The sequence below is a fragment of the Lithobates pipiens genome, unplaced genomic scaffold, assembly GCF_037356315.1.
Source record: "Lithobates pipiens isolate NorthernLeopardFrog02 unplaced genomic scaffold, aLitPip1_a1.2 Scaffold_28, whole genome shotgun sequence".
NCBI lineage: Eukaryota > Metazoa > Chordata > Amphibia > Anura > Ranidae > Lithobates > Lithobates pipiens.
In genome coordinates, this window is record NW_027507789.1 from 188,540,012 (window position 1) to 188,554,264 (window position 14,253).

Here is a 14,253-nt window from a genome sequence, read left to right on the forward strand (position 1 = left end):
CTTGTGTTGCGCTACTTTTGTCCCCCTCAGCCTCCTCCACCTGTTGCGTCACTTGTTTCCCTTCTCATTTGCACTGGAAATTAGTCACTTGTGCCCCATTCTTTGCCTTATTTACTTTAAGTTTTGACTTTTTTTTTTATTTTTTTCCCCATTGGACTAGGTTGGATCACTTTTAGGGCTTCTGTCCATGGCACCTGTTTGAGACGCTTCTGAGATCTGAATTAATTGATGGGTGCTGCAGGTGGACTTTTATGGGAATACAAAACCCATTTGAAGCCAACAGAAGCCCATCAAGATGAGCACTTGCTCATCTCCTGCTCCTTATTGGTCCCTAGGCTGTACCAATTTCACCTCCAAGTGCAATGTTAAGCCATTTTTACCCCATCTCTTGTCCTTATTAGCGCCTAGATTGTGCCACTTCTGTGGAGGCCATTGGTGCTTACACTGTTCTACCATAACTTTTATGATCACTGACAGGTAAATTTCATAGTTTTAACCTGTTACAATGGCACCTGAAAGTGAGTGATTTATAAGGTAGAAAGTGAGCATGCCGTTGAAGTTAAAAATGTAAAAAGTTAAAAAAAAGATGGATAGTTTGTCATGTAGGACAATTTTTTTTTTTTTTTTTTTTTTTTTTTTTTTTTCATTTAACATGATCCATGTGAGTTTTCGTTTATTGCAATATTTGACGGGGCTTTTACACGCTGTTGCTATCGTGATCTTGGCAGCTAGAGATATAAAGTGAATGAAGGTCTGTATGTCGTGGAACGTTATCAACTGGTTTTATTTAGTACGGCAATACTCACATCCTTAGTGATTTTAACCATTGTAACTGAAAAAATAAAGGAGTGAACCCTCATCCAAAAGCGGTGGGGCACGACCACCACACATGTAACGCAGAGCCTAGCTGACCACAGCCTCTGAAACGGGTAGCTGAGGTGCCAGGGTACATTTTGGACAGGCCTTCTGGTACTAAATACCATCGGCCGTGGACTTTGTAACCTGCCTCAGTCAAGGCCATATTAATGATTCCTTTATGGATTTGTGCCAGCCCTCCACCTCAGGGGCTATGGACAAATACCCCTCCCACTCTACCTAAGATGACCTATATGAGTTTATCCATGTGTGTAGAATTGCTAATTTAACCACTTGCCGACCGCCGCACGACGATACACGTCGACAGAATGGCACGGGCAGGCATATGGGCGTATATATACGTCCCTGCCTTCCCGCGGGTGGGGGACCCGACCGGGGCCCCCCCCGGTGCCTGCGGCGGTCGGTATTCGTTCGGGAGCGATCCGGGATGAGGGGGCGGCCATTCATTCATGGCCACCCCCTCGCGATCGCGCCCGACGAATAGAAATGCTCCGTGACATCACTTCCTCTCCTGTAATGTAAACACAGGAGAGGAAGTGATGTAATCTCTCCTCCGTGTCGGTATTTTTCGTTCCGGCACCGAGGAGAGAGGATCGGTGAGTTGCACCAACATGACACTACACAGTAGAACATGCCAGGCACACTCACACCCCCCCCCTTCACCCCCCGATCACCCCCCCAATTACCCCTGCCCCCCCAGTCAGTGACACCAATTGCATTTTTTTTTTTTTTTGCATTGGTGTCATTTGTGACTGTAATAACTGTTAGGGCAGTTAGGGTTAGCCCCCTTTAGTTCTAATGTACCCCCCCCCAATAAAGGTTTAACCCCGTGATCACCCCCCGTCGCCGGTGTTACTAAGGCTGGGTTCACATTGCAGCGGTTTATGAGAACGAATGTGATTCGCACTGCAGTGCAAATCACATCCGATCTCTGTGCGATTCGAGTTCAGCCATACAGATAGTATGGCTGAATTCCCGCCGCAAATTCGCACGGGACCCTTTTTTTGGTCCGCAGCAGAATCGGATCGCATGGGTGTTCACACCATGCGATCCGAGTTTGCAGATCGCACTGCGATATGCGAACTGATCTGGGGGTGTCATTAACATTTCACTGACACTCCCAGCAGTTCGCATAGGGCAGTGTGAACTGCCGCCGGGAGGCATGCGATGCGGGAACCCGCCGCGGATTCGTGGCGTTCCTGCATCGCTCCAGTGTGAACCCAGCCTAATAAGCGATCGTTTTTCTGATCGCTGTATTAGTGTCAAAGGTGACGCTAGTTAGGCAGGTAGGTATTTAGGTTCGCCGCAGCTTTTTATAGCGCCAGGGACCCCCATATACTAAGGCATTAAAGCCCCCTGATTGCCCCTTAGTTAACCCTTTCACCAGTGATCACCATATAACTGTTACAGGTGACGCTAGTTGGTTAGTTATTTTTTTATAGTTTCAGGGCACCCGCCATTTATTACCTAGTCTCACTAGTGTACCCCTAAATTTAGGGGTGTCTACTTTCCAAAATGGGGTCATTTGGAGGGGTTTGTGCCATCTTGGCATTTTATGGCCTTCAGAACTGTTACGCCCTTAGAAAGCCTGAAGGCGGTGCTTGGTTTTCGGGGCCCTGTACGCGGCTAGGCTCCCAAAAAGTCCCACATATGTGGTATCCACGTACTCAGGAGAAGCAGCAGAATTTATTTTGGGGTGTCATTTCACATATGCCCATGGCATGCGTGAGCAATATATCATTTAGTGACAACTTTGTGAAAAAAAAAAATAAAAAAAAAAAGTTTGTAATTTTCCCGCAACTTGTGGCAAAATATAAAATATTCCATGGACTCAACATGCCTCTCAGCAAATAGCTTGGGGTGTCTACTTTCTAAAATGGGGTCATTTGTGGGGGTTTTGTGCCATCTTGGCATTTTATGGCCTTCAAAACTGTAATAGGTAGTGAGGAGTGAAGTCAAATATTTACGCCCTTAGAAAACCTGAAGGTGGTTCTTGGCTTTCGGGGCCCCGTACGCGGCTAGGCTCCTGAAAAATCCCACACATGTGGTATCCCCGTACTCAGGAGAAGCAGCAGAATTTATTTTGGGGTGTCATTTCACATATGCCCATAGCATGTGTGAGCAATATATCATTTAGTGACAACTTTGTGTAAAAAAAAAAAATAAAAAAAAAAAAAAAAATTTTTTTTGTCATTATTCAATCGCTTGAGGCAAAAAATTAAATATTCAATGGGCTCAACATGCCACTTATCAATTTCCTTAGGGGGTCTACTTTCCAAAATGGGGTCAATTGGGGGGTTTTTGTACTGCCCTGCCATTTTAGCACCTCAAGAAATGAGATAGGCAGTCGTAAACTAAAAGCTGCGTAAATTCCAGAAAACGTACCTTAGTTTGTAGATGTGACAACTTTTGCGCAAACCAATAAATATACATTTATTGACTTTTTTTTTAGCAAAGACATGTGGCTGAATACATTTTGGCCTAAATGTATGACTGAAATTGAGTTTATTGGATTTTTCTAATAACAAAAAGTAGAAAATATAATATTTTTTCAAAATTTGCGGTCTTTTTATGTTTATATCGCAAAAAATAATCGCAGAGGCAATCAAATACCATCAAAAGAAAGCTCTATTTGTGGGAAGAAAAGGACGCAAATTTTGTTTGGGTACAACATTGCATGACCGCGCAATTACCAGTTAAAGCAGCGCAGTGCCAAATTGTAAAAAGACCTCTGGTCATTGACCAGCAAAATGGTCCGGTCTGAAAGTGGTTAAAGGGGTTTTAAAGGTATGTGTTTTTTATTTATTTTTCACTTTAATGCATCCTATTCAAGGTGAAAAAACACCTGGCAGTCGCCGGCCCCCTAGCCCACCCAGTTTTACTTACCTGAACCCCCTTCAGTCGGCGGGGACACGCTGGTTCCTTCTCCACGGGCTCCCGACTCTTGATTGGATAGATAGCGGCACAGCCATTGGCTCCTGCTGCTGTCAATCAAATCCAATGATGCGGGGCCGAGTCTGGCATTCTGTGTCTATAGAGGCAAATGCCGGACCTGGGAGCGTGCCCGCAAGGTAACCCCCTCGGGGAAGGGCTTCTCCAAGGGGGGTTATCAGATGTGGGGAGGAGCTGCCGGGGGACCCCAGAAGAGCAGGTTTGGGGCCACTCTGCAAAATTAGCTGCACAGTGGAGGGAAGTATGACATGTTTATAAGGGTAATTTTTTTTTTTAAATAATCACACTAAGCCCCTGCCATGGGCATGTAAGCAGCAGAACTTAAAGAAGGTGGCCTGGTTTGATTTCAAGAATGGTTTGTGGAACACTGAATTTGCGGTGTTGACATGTCCTTCAAACTCTACAGATCTCGTTCTCTAATTTTTTGCAGATCTTGTCTCAGCAGGGAGACATCCTCTCTTAAACCCCCAAACTGCTCTTTAAGGGTATTCACTGAAACAGTGCAGACATGCACTGCTCTAAGTATCTCTGCCAGAGTTGGTTGCTCAGTATCATCATGTGCAGCAGTGTCTGTGGGAGAGGAATGGTGCTGTTCAGCCATACAGTCCTGTCCCTCTGTCTCCCCCGCTGACTGCCGCAATAAGCTGTGCTGCTGGGCCTGGTAGTGCCACATGAGGGTGCGCAGATCCCCCCCCCCCCCGCCTCCACCTGTTCCAGGGGTCCCCCCAGCTTTTGTGCATAAAAAGTAATGTCCCTCGGGTACTCCTTACCCGCAGTCTTTGGTGCCCTTTTGCTGGGGTCCCCTCTGGATTTCACCGCTCCAGGCGGTGTGCGCTGTACCAGGGCTGCGCCGGCACCATCTTGGATTTCATATGCTCATGTAAACCTCCGTGTTTTTTTTTTCTCAAGTCATCTTCCAGGACGGCACACCTGAGAGATGAGGCTCCTCCCTACAGGAAACACAATCAATCGACAGCTGTTTTAAGTCCCCACCCTTCCCCTTGATCCTCAGTTTTTGATTGTGTTTCTCCCTACACAGCGAAACTGTTTGTTTTTTCTCCAAATGACCCGAAGCCTGGGGCTGGTGGTCTCCCCCTGGGAGCCGGACCACAAGCCTGGGAAGCCTCTGGGTCTGGTAGGATATTCTTGTCCTTCCTGGGGGGTTCCCCTATCTTTTCCTCAGGGCGGGCAGCAGAAATTGGAAGAGCCCCCCTGAGAGCTGAAGGACCCTGGGTACAGTGGTGTACCCAGAACTTCAGGGGCCATTATCCTGTCTCCCCCTCCTTACCTGTACAGGTGGCTGTTCAGACAGGGGTGCTGGCCATCGGTTCTTTCCAGGGGGATCTTGTCCCCGACTCCTGGGTCCCCGGTGGCTTGCGTGGGCTGCTGGAGAGGGCGTGGCAACAAGCACCCGCGTCATTTTCAAACTTCGGGAAAATGGCAGCGGCGTTCTTACCCAGGAGGGAAGGCTGAGAGTCAGTAGGAGCAGACGCCCACATCCTCCTTTCTCTAGAGCAAGGAGGCACCAGTTTACTACGGTGGATGTCTGCCTTAACCACCTCAGATATGAAGATGGGAATGAGGAATGGAAGGCATTGCCCCCCCCCATGTATATAGACTGACTGACTGGTACAGTGCAGGACACAGCCTAACCTAGCACCTCCCTATGGGGACAGCAGTTGGGGGGGGGAGCACTTTGGCGGCTATCCTCCTTGCGTGTGGACCATAAGGATGGAAAAGCAAGCCCGCTGGCTGTGGCAAAAAGAGGAAGACGACAACGGTGAGTACTTTACTTTCCTTTTGCCGTGGGAAATTAGCTGCAAAATCCCCAATTCCAGCCAGAGGGTTCCTGGGCATTTGAGATCTCACCTGGGGTCTGGATTCAAATAGCCCTTAAGCTTCTGCTAAAAACACCAGCTGCAGCCCCTCTTACATCAGAGAAGCTGTATGGTAGACAGGTGGTGCAGAGGAACGAGTGTGCCTAAACCACCTCAGATGAGAAAGCGGTAGGTAGGCCATTGCTCCCCCTTCCCCGTGTATATACTGACTGGTGCAGTGCAGAACTTGGGGTCGGGATACAAATAGCGCAGACGCCACTGCTAAAACCACCAGCCACAGCTCCCTCTTACAGCAGAGACACTGTGGTTATTGCAGCAGTAGGTTGCCAGCCTCTCCCTACATGCCCAGTTGTGGTACATTTAGTAGGGATGAATAATAGCGTACAGAGGGGACCTGGTAGATACAAAGTTACTTACAGGCCAGGTATACCACTGAACAGGTTATTAATTGGGCAGTGGTTGGTGGATTCAGAAGCTCCCCTGGTCAGCAGGTGCACTAGGTTACCGGCCCTATTAGCCCAGCTGCTAGGAATCTGAAGTTGCTTCACAATGTTTAAAAGCTGACCTAACATTCAAGGATGGGCAGAGACCAAGCTACTGTGTGGCACAGTAGGGGTTCCCTTGTCACAGATCCTCCTTTTGGGGGTTGCCTGCTATAGTTAACTTTCATAAGCTCCAACCTCCCACTCCACCTTTACACTGTGTTTATATTATAGTGTAGGAGGTAAGAAGAAACTTTTTTTATTGGTTTGGGCTACAATCCACTCAGTGGCAGATCTAAAGGCGATTCACCATAGATCGCTCCCTACATCCTTTTAATTGAGGATTTTCTGTGCAAACCTATGCAAGAGCTACATAATTGATTGTTTGAAGCCTGCAAATAGCCATTTACCTCCCAGGCTAAACTGGTAACCACCTCTTCTAGAGAGGTCTTAAATTGGTCTCTAGGGCTGAGCTCATTGAGACTTTAGTTGCTAATCAGCACCACCTGGATATGTGCTGGCTAGCGTTTGCTCAGTCTATGGAGGTAAGGTAGGACAACAACTACTACTAATAGTAGGCTGTCCAACCATTTTAGGATCTGTTCCTTCTCTGGTGGTGAAGGTTTAGTATCTACAGCCCAGGCTATGCCTATGAAATAAATTGCCTGTTGGTTATTTCATAAAGGGATAGACCATGACTCCTCATTGGCTGCACACCAGTAGACCTCAGTAGTGAAGGTTTGTGCTTGCTGGGATGTTTTTGTGGCACAGCAGAAATACACATTGAGATTTGTGACATCTCTGCTTAATAAGGACTATATTGCTGTACATCAGAAATGCACTGCACTGAAGCTTGTTTTCTGTCCTTTATATACTAAAGGTACTGCTTTGTTTGGCTACAGATCAGAAAAATACAACAGTGAAGGTGGTCTGTACTTTCTGGTTTTGTGTTGCACAGCAGAAATGCACATCATTGAGTCTGGTGACATCTCTGCTCATAATGGTTATATTGCTGCACATCAGACATACACAAGATTGAGGTCTGTCTGTGGGGCTTTGTGTCCTGTTTTACTGCCTTGTTGGTTACTTATCAGAAAGGCAGCAGTGAAGTCTGATGGTCCTGATTTGCGTGGCGCTGTGCTGATTCAGTGCTATTAACAGCAATGGCTGCCGAGTTTAAACATGCGATTTGACATGTTGAGTCGCATGACAAATCATTTCAATATGGATGTGCTATCTCTATTCATAGTGTTTTATTGTTGCACATCAGATTTATACAGCATTAAGGTCTGTGAGGTTTTGTGTCCTGTATTACTGCCTTATCAGAAAGGCAGCAGTGAAAATTGATGGTTCGAATTTGTTGGGCTACATAGTAGAAATACAAATTGAACCCCTGCCAGGTGTAGTACATATACTGCCTTTGGTAATCCATGTAGCACCACAAAGTGGTGTTGTGCTGATTTTAGCCATGCGATTTGACATGTTGAGTCGCAAGGCCAAATCGCTTCAATATGGATGTGCTATCTCTATTCAGAATTGTTATATTGTTGCACATCAGACATATACAAGATTGAAGGTTGTCTGTCCTTTTATGTCTTGCATATACTGCCTTATTGGCTGCATATCAGAAAGGACACAGCAGTGAAGGTTGCTTGTCTTTTTCTGATTTTGTTTTTGCTGCTCAGCTGAGAGACACATTGAGGATGGTGGCCTCTCTGCTCAGTATTGGTATATTACTACACATCAGACATACACAAAGATTGAATGTTTGTGTCCTGTATGTCCTATATTTACTGCCTTATCGTTTGTATATCAGGCTAAGCAGTGTTTCTCATGGATCTACCTTTCTGCATCTTAGGAATACACAGCAGGGGTTTGTTGGCTTGTTCGACCTGAAAATTGCTATTTGTTTTTTTTTCCCTGCGACCTGTGTAATCTTGAGGTCTGTGGATCCAGGAATCAGGGACTGCTGGTGTCGCACAGACACAAATGGTACCCATTGGAAGCCATAGTATATGACTTCTCATGCGTCTTGCAGTCCCAAGTCGCAGGTTGGGTCGCACGGGTGTGGGAACCCTAAACTTATCTGTCCCTTGTGATTGAGGTTTTGCTACACAGCAGGAATACTCATCATGACGTTATTGTTTTATTTTGCAGCAGACCAGAAAGATTGCAGCTGTAAAGGCTGTCTGTCTTTTTCCTCAGTGTCTGCTTTTATGTTGTTGCACAGCAGAAATACTCAAGATTGAAGCTTGTTGGTGCTTTCTGTTTCAGAAAAACACAATGCTGCAGGTTGCTTGTGTCCTTTCTCAGTGTTGGTTCTATCTGAACTACACTACAGAAGTGCATGACCGAAAGGATTGTCTTGTGTTCCATATTTTTCCCTGTGGCATAGCAAAAATGCACAACACGGGAGTTGGTGTTCATATTAATCTTATAACTGTGGTGGTTTGTCAGAAATACACAACATAGAAGTTTGGGTCTTTTTGTCTTTATAGCCTTGTTTTACTGTACATAGGTAAAGCACAACAGTAAAGGGGGTTCCTGTCCTTTCCGTATTTATATATCAGTTATGACCTAGCTAGCTGCACTAAAGAAATACGCAGCATTTAGGGTTTGCTTGAGTCTTAATGTTTTTACGTCTTGGCAGCACATCAGAAAACCAGACTATGAGGACTGTTTGTCTACGTTGAGGTTCAGATTTGGGTCTCTTCCCATATTTGATATATTGGTTTAGCTAGTCACACTCAGGCACACAACATTGTTGTCTATGCTTGTGTCCTTTCTGTCTAAATCTATTGTGCTGTGCCCACAATCTATGATCATTTTATTTGTGATATTAATAATGCATGTATCACCTTTTTGTATTTCAGCCTTCTTTTCCATGGAGGGGCCAGGAGTTCGGGCTGCAGCTGCCACATGTCAGAAAACCTTGACCACTTGCATTCAGGGATGCCAGAACCATTTCCTAGGGTTGAAGCCCTGTAGGGTTATGGGACACTGGAGGAAGGGGATAATGAGTCGCCCTGTTTAGTAAGAACTTGGAGAGTTCTGTTCAGAGGAGTATTAGGGCCTGAGGATGAAGTATAAAGATGTATACCCGATCGAATAGGTTTCGGCTCGGTGCATGGCCTTCATTTTGCCCTTTTAGCAAAACTAGACATAGCAATATGGGTAGTCTACTCCTGCTAGGGACTTTAACCTCCTGAAGAAGGCTCTCAGGCGTAAGTAAGGACATAGATTGGGCGTGCCTTAAACCCAGGGTTCAAGCTTCTGTTAATCTATTTCCCTTAAGTAGGCTTCCCTTTAGTCTTTTGCTGACATAAAGATAAAAAGGAAGCAGTTTTATTTCCCTCAACAGGATAGTGTTAAGACAGGCCCTCTTATTGATTAATGTAGTGTCCTTGTCTTACACAGGTCTCTTATTTATCTTTTTAGTGGTTCTAAGTAGCACCTACAGGCATAATAGGCCATGGTTGTTAGATGTGTGAGATAGGCAACATTGCTAACCTACAAGTTTATCATGTTTTCTGATTCCATTTTTAAGAGCCCATTTCACCTAGATACTGCATCTGAAGCGGAAAGGCAGGAACATCTGTGGAGCAGACCTGCAGATCAGCCGCATGATCCAGCTAAGATGCCTTCATCAAGCATATGAGCGTATGGAGTGGAGGTAAAGCTCACTGCAGAGCCAAGGTTTGCCAAGAGGGTTTTGCAGTGGCCCCACCCTAAGGTAGGTCTGAGGTACTTGTTTATCCTCTCAGGTGTGCCGTCCTGGAAGATGATTTGAGAAAAGTACCAGTTACTTACCGGTAACTGTCTTTCTGGGAAATCTTCCAGGACGGCAGGCCTACTTCCCGCCCGTTGGAGGAGGGAAAATTCTAGAACACTAGAAGGTGAGTACCTATGAGGAATGATTTCCCTTGTGAACCTGGTTCAGGAGTTGCTTCTCTACAAACTGAGGATCAAGGGGAAGGGTGGGGACTTAAAACAGCTGTCGATTGATTGTGTTTCCTGTAGGGAGGAGCCTCTCATCTCTCAGGTGTGCCGTCCTGGAAGATTTCCCAGAAAGACAGTTACCGGTAAGTAACTGGTACTTTTTTCTCTTTCTTTTGCCACGAGTGCAGAGTGCCGGTGGGTGGTCCGGATGGTTGCCCTGCTTGGTAGCCAGCTGGATAGCCGTTTCTTGCTGGGAGAGGATCAATTGACTGTGCTATGTAGGAGCTGTGAGACACACGTCTTCTCACATGCCTGTCCTGGCCACGCCCCCCAACTCTACAGATCTCAGTTCAATCGAGCATCTCTGAGATGTGCTGGCAAAATGAGTACAATTCATGGAGACCCCACCTCACAATTTAGAAGACTTAAGGCATCTGCTACTAAAGGCTTAGTGACAGATGTCAAAGCATGCCTTCAGAGGTCTACTGTAGTCCATGCCTTGATGTGTTATGGTAGATAGTCAATGTTATGGCTGACTGGTGTAAGCTTAATACACAGCCAGACCACTAGCCTTTTCAGAAGGAGGCCAGCCATTTCAGTCAAAATCTTTGATAGGCTGAAATACAGAGTGGCTCTGGGGGTCATACCTTGAGCTCTTGCTCTACATACCAGACCTGTTTTGGGTTCATGCATTGATAGTCTATATCATTTTATGTCTCTCACCTCATCCCCCTGTGTGGGCAAACTGTTGCTATGCACCTTTTTTTTTTTTTTTTTTCCCCCTCAATAAAAAATTATTGCACCAGAAATACACAGTGGTTGGATGCATTTCCAAGTAGTACTTGTGTTTTAAGGCCATGTGCATTAAGCGTGAAATTGTTTTAGAAACATACAGGTGCATCTCAAAAAATGTGAATATCAAAAGTTTATTTATTTCAGTAATTCAATTCAAAAAGTGTGATGACTTATATTACACACAGTGATATGTTTAAAGCGGTTTTCTTTTAATTTTGATGATTATGGCTTGCAGCTAGTGAAAACGCCAAATTCAGAGTATCAGGACATTCGATTATTACATAAGACCAGTAAAAAGATTTTTAATACAGAAATGTTGGTTTACTGAAAAGTATGTACAGTATGCACTCAATACTTGGGGAGGGCTCCTTTTGCATGAATTGCTGCATCAATGTGATGTGGCATGGAGGCAATTAGCCTGTGGTGATATGGAAGCCCGGATTGCATTGATGGCGGCTTACAGCTCGTCTGCATTGCTGAGTCTGGTGTCTTTCCTCTTAAAAATACCCAACAGATACCTGGCCTTACCAGACCTTAAATTCATTTAAAGTCCCTAAAAAAAAATTTCTTTCTGTAACAAGATTCTCTATGGGGTTTAGGTCTGGCAAGTTTGCTGGCCAGCCAAGCACATTGATACCGTGATCATTCAGCCAGGTATTGGCAGTGTGGGCAGGTGCCAAGTTCTGCTAGAAAATGAAATCTCCATCTCCATAAAGGGAGGGAAGCATGAAGTGCTTTAGAATTTCCTTTGTAGAGGGCTTTGCTGACTTTGGACTTGATAAAACGCAGTGGACCAACACCAGCAGATGACATGGCTCCCCAAATCATCACTGATGGTGAAAGCTTCACACTGGACCTCATGCAACTTCGATTCTGTGCCCCTCCACTCATCCTTCAGACTCTTTGGACCTCGATTTCCAAATGAAATGTACTTTCATCCAAAAAGAGGACTTTGGACCACTGAGCAACAGTCTAGTCCCTTTTCTCCTTAGCCCAGGTACGCTGCTTCTGACGTTGTCTCTGGTTCAGGAGTAACTTGACACAAATATGCTGCCTGCTACACAGTGTACAGAGACCAGCACTCGGCCTGTCTCTGTACTCCAAATTGCGGTTAACAACCTCCTGTTTCATTACCTATGAATTTGAGGTGAAATAAATATGGGGGTGGTTTTAGATTTCCCCTATTTATTATAAATATGTATTATCTTGTCTATTCCTATAGTTAGCCTATCAAAGCTCTGATAAGGTTAATGGCGATGATACAATAACAATGTTTGATATAAAAATAAACACACTACTTAAATAAGCAAAGATCTCATTTATTTATCAAGGAAGTAGAAATGCTAACCTAAAACACTAAAAGAAGACTACAGAGCATATAAAACAAAAGAAAATAGATGATACTTTACATAAGGGTTTGAGATCTCAGCTGGGCTCAATAGCTGGTCATTCCCTTTTTAAAGAGCACTCAGACACCACCCACACAAACACCTTCTGCCTGCCTGTGCAGTCCCCTGTCCAATGAAAATCTATAAGAGGCTACCTTTATTAATTACCAGGAAGCATAGTCTTCCCCTGACCATCTTCCAGGAATCATGCTGTGGTCTCCACTAGATAGCAGCATTAGTTTATCAGTGCTTTGACCCAAGTCAATATTCCAACAGCAGCTAGCCTTTGAAGCTTTGCAGTCCTGGCAATCAAGCACTTTAATCTTTATTACACTAGGTGGTTTGAAGCAAAGCTTTCCTATCCCATGTTCCACTGCAGGGGATATGCGTGACGCCTTTCTTCCAGATGAAGGTTCTGATTTGCATTCTTCAGTTACCTACGCCCTACTGGGTAAACCTGCTTTACTGGCATCCCAGCCTATCCCCAACAGTATCCAGGCGAGGTGCAACCAAATTTCACAGTTCAGAAACATCTGACATTAAAACAAAAAAAAAAAACTTGTCTTTAAACAGGAGGTAATTATTTTTGAACAGGAATAGCCTCGCTTTGTAAAAGTGGTGCTATTAAAGTGTTTGTTTTACCCTAAAAATAAATCGATCCTGTTCCTTTTAAAGCATGAATAACAGCACAGTGCTTGTAATTTGCCCCCCTGTATCGCCTGAAACACCTGGCTGATCCTGCCAGTTTCTGCACATGCCCCCCCCCCCTTTAAACTGACTAAGGTTTATCACGGGTGCTGAGCCCTGACACTGTGGTCAGTTTACGTGCCTCCGTCATCCGCTGTGTGTCTTGTCCTCTCCCCCCACCTGTCAGCTCCGTGTCCGTGCCCACCCCCTCCCCTACTGCTGCTTAAATTACACTATCCTGTTAATGTAATCTGCCCCTGTGTCTGTGCCGGTGATGTATCATATAGTGTCCCCCATCGGATAGTGTCCGGCCTGTACTGCACTTGCCTACGCCGGACAAGGAGAAGCCTAACATCTCCGGAGATAAACGGCACCTGTGCAGTGAGCCCAGGTTCAAGCCCCACCATCCAAGTGGACACAGAGTTAGAATAAAAAATAGCCGAGCGAAGCGAGTCCACGAGGGGCCCTGTTACTATGAGCAACCGTATGTCCACTTGGATGGTGGGGCTTCAACCTGGACTCAGTGCGCAGGTGCCGTTCTTTGGAGACTTTTGGAGTCTCCTTCTCCTCCGTACTGCACAAGCGATGCGCCTGCGCAGTATGGGGCGGCCACTATTTGATGGCCGGACACTTTTTGACAGAACACCGGCTTTCTCCTGACTGAGGGGGGGGGGGATTCTCTGCCCTTCCCGCTGCAGCTGTCAGTCGAGAGAGGAGGCGGGTCATGTAGCGCCAAACAGTGCTCGAAAATCGGATATATAGCTGCATTCTTTTTTTTTTATATAAGGCACAGGCAGATTACATTAGTAAACAGAGAGGCTAGTGTCATTTGTGCATAGTGGGTTAACAACCATTTTAAGGAGAAAGTAAACCACCTTGTATAATTTGTAGCTATAGGTAAGCCTAGAATAAGGCTTACCTATAAGTACTGTAAATATCTCCTAAACGTGCGCCGTTTAAGAGATATTTACTGTATACTGTGCCAATGATGTAATCGGCATATGTGCTGTGATAGAACGGCCACCCATGCTGTTTCTTCACGCTGTTTCTGCGTGTGCTTTGACCGGCGGCTCCTGCGCACATGTGGCTCTGACCAGTCACACAGCTGGAGTCCATGGCCCTGGATGGAAGACCGCTGAAGATGGATGTGGCCTCCAGCGGGCTTCGTTTGCAGGTGTCACACAAGGTGCTAGTATGCGATGCATGCTAGCACATCATGCCTTTACTTTGCAGGGAAGGAAAAAAAAATTTAACCAGAGTTTACTTCCTCTTTAAGAGCTATCTGAATCATTTATC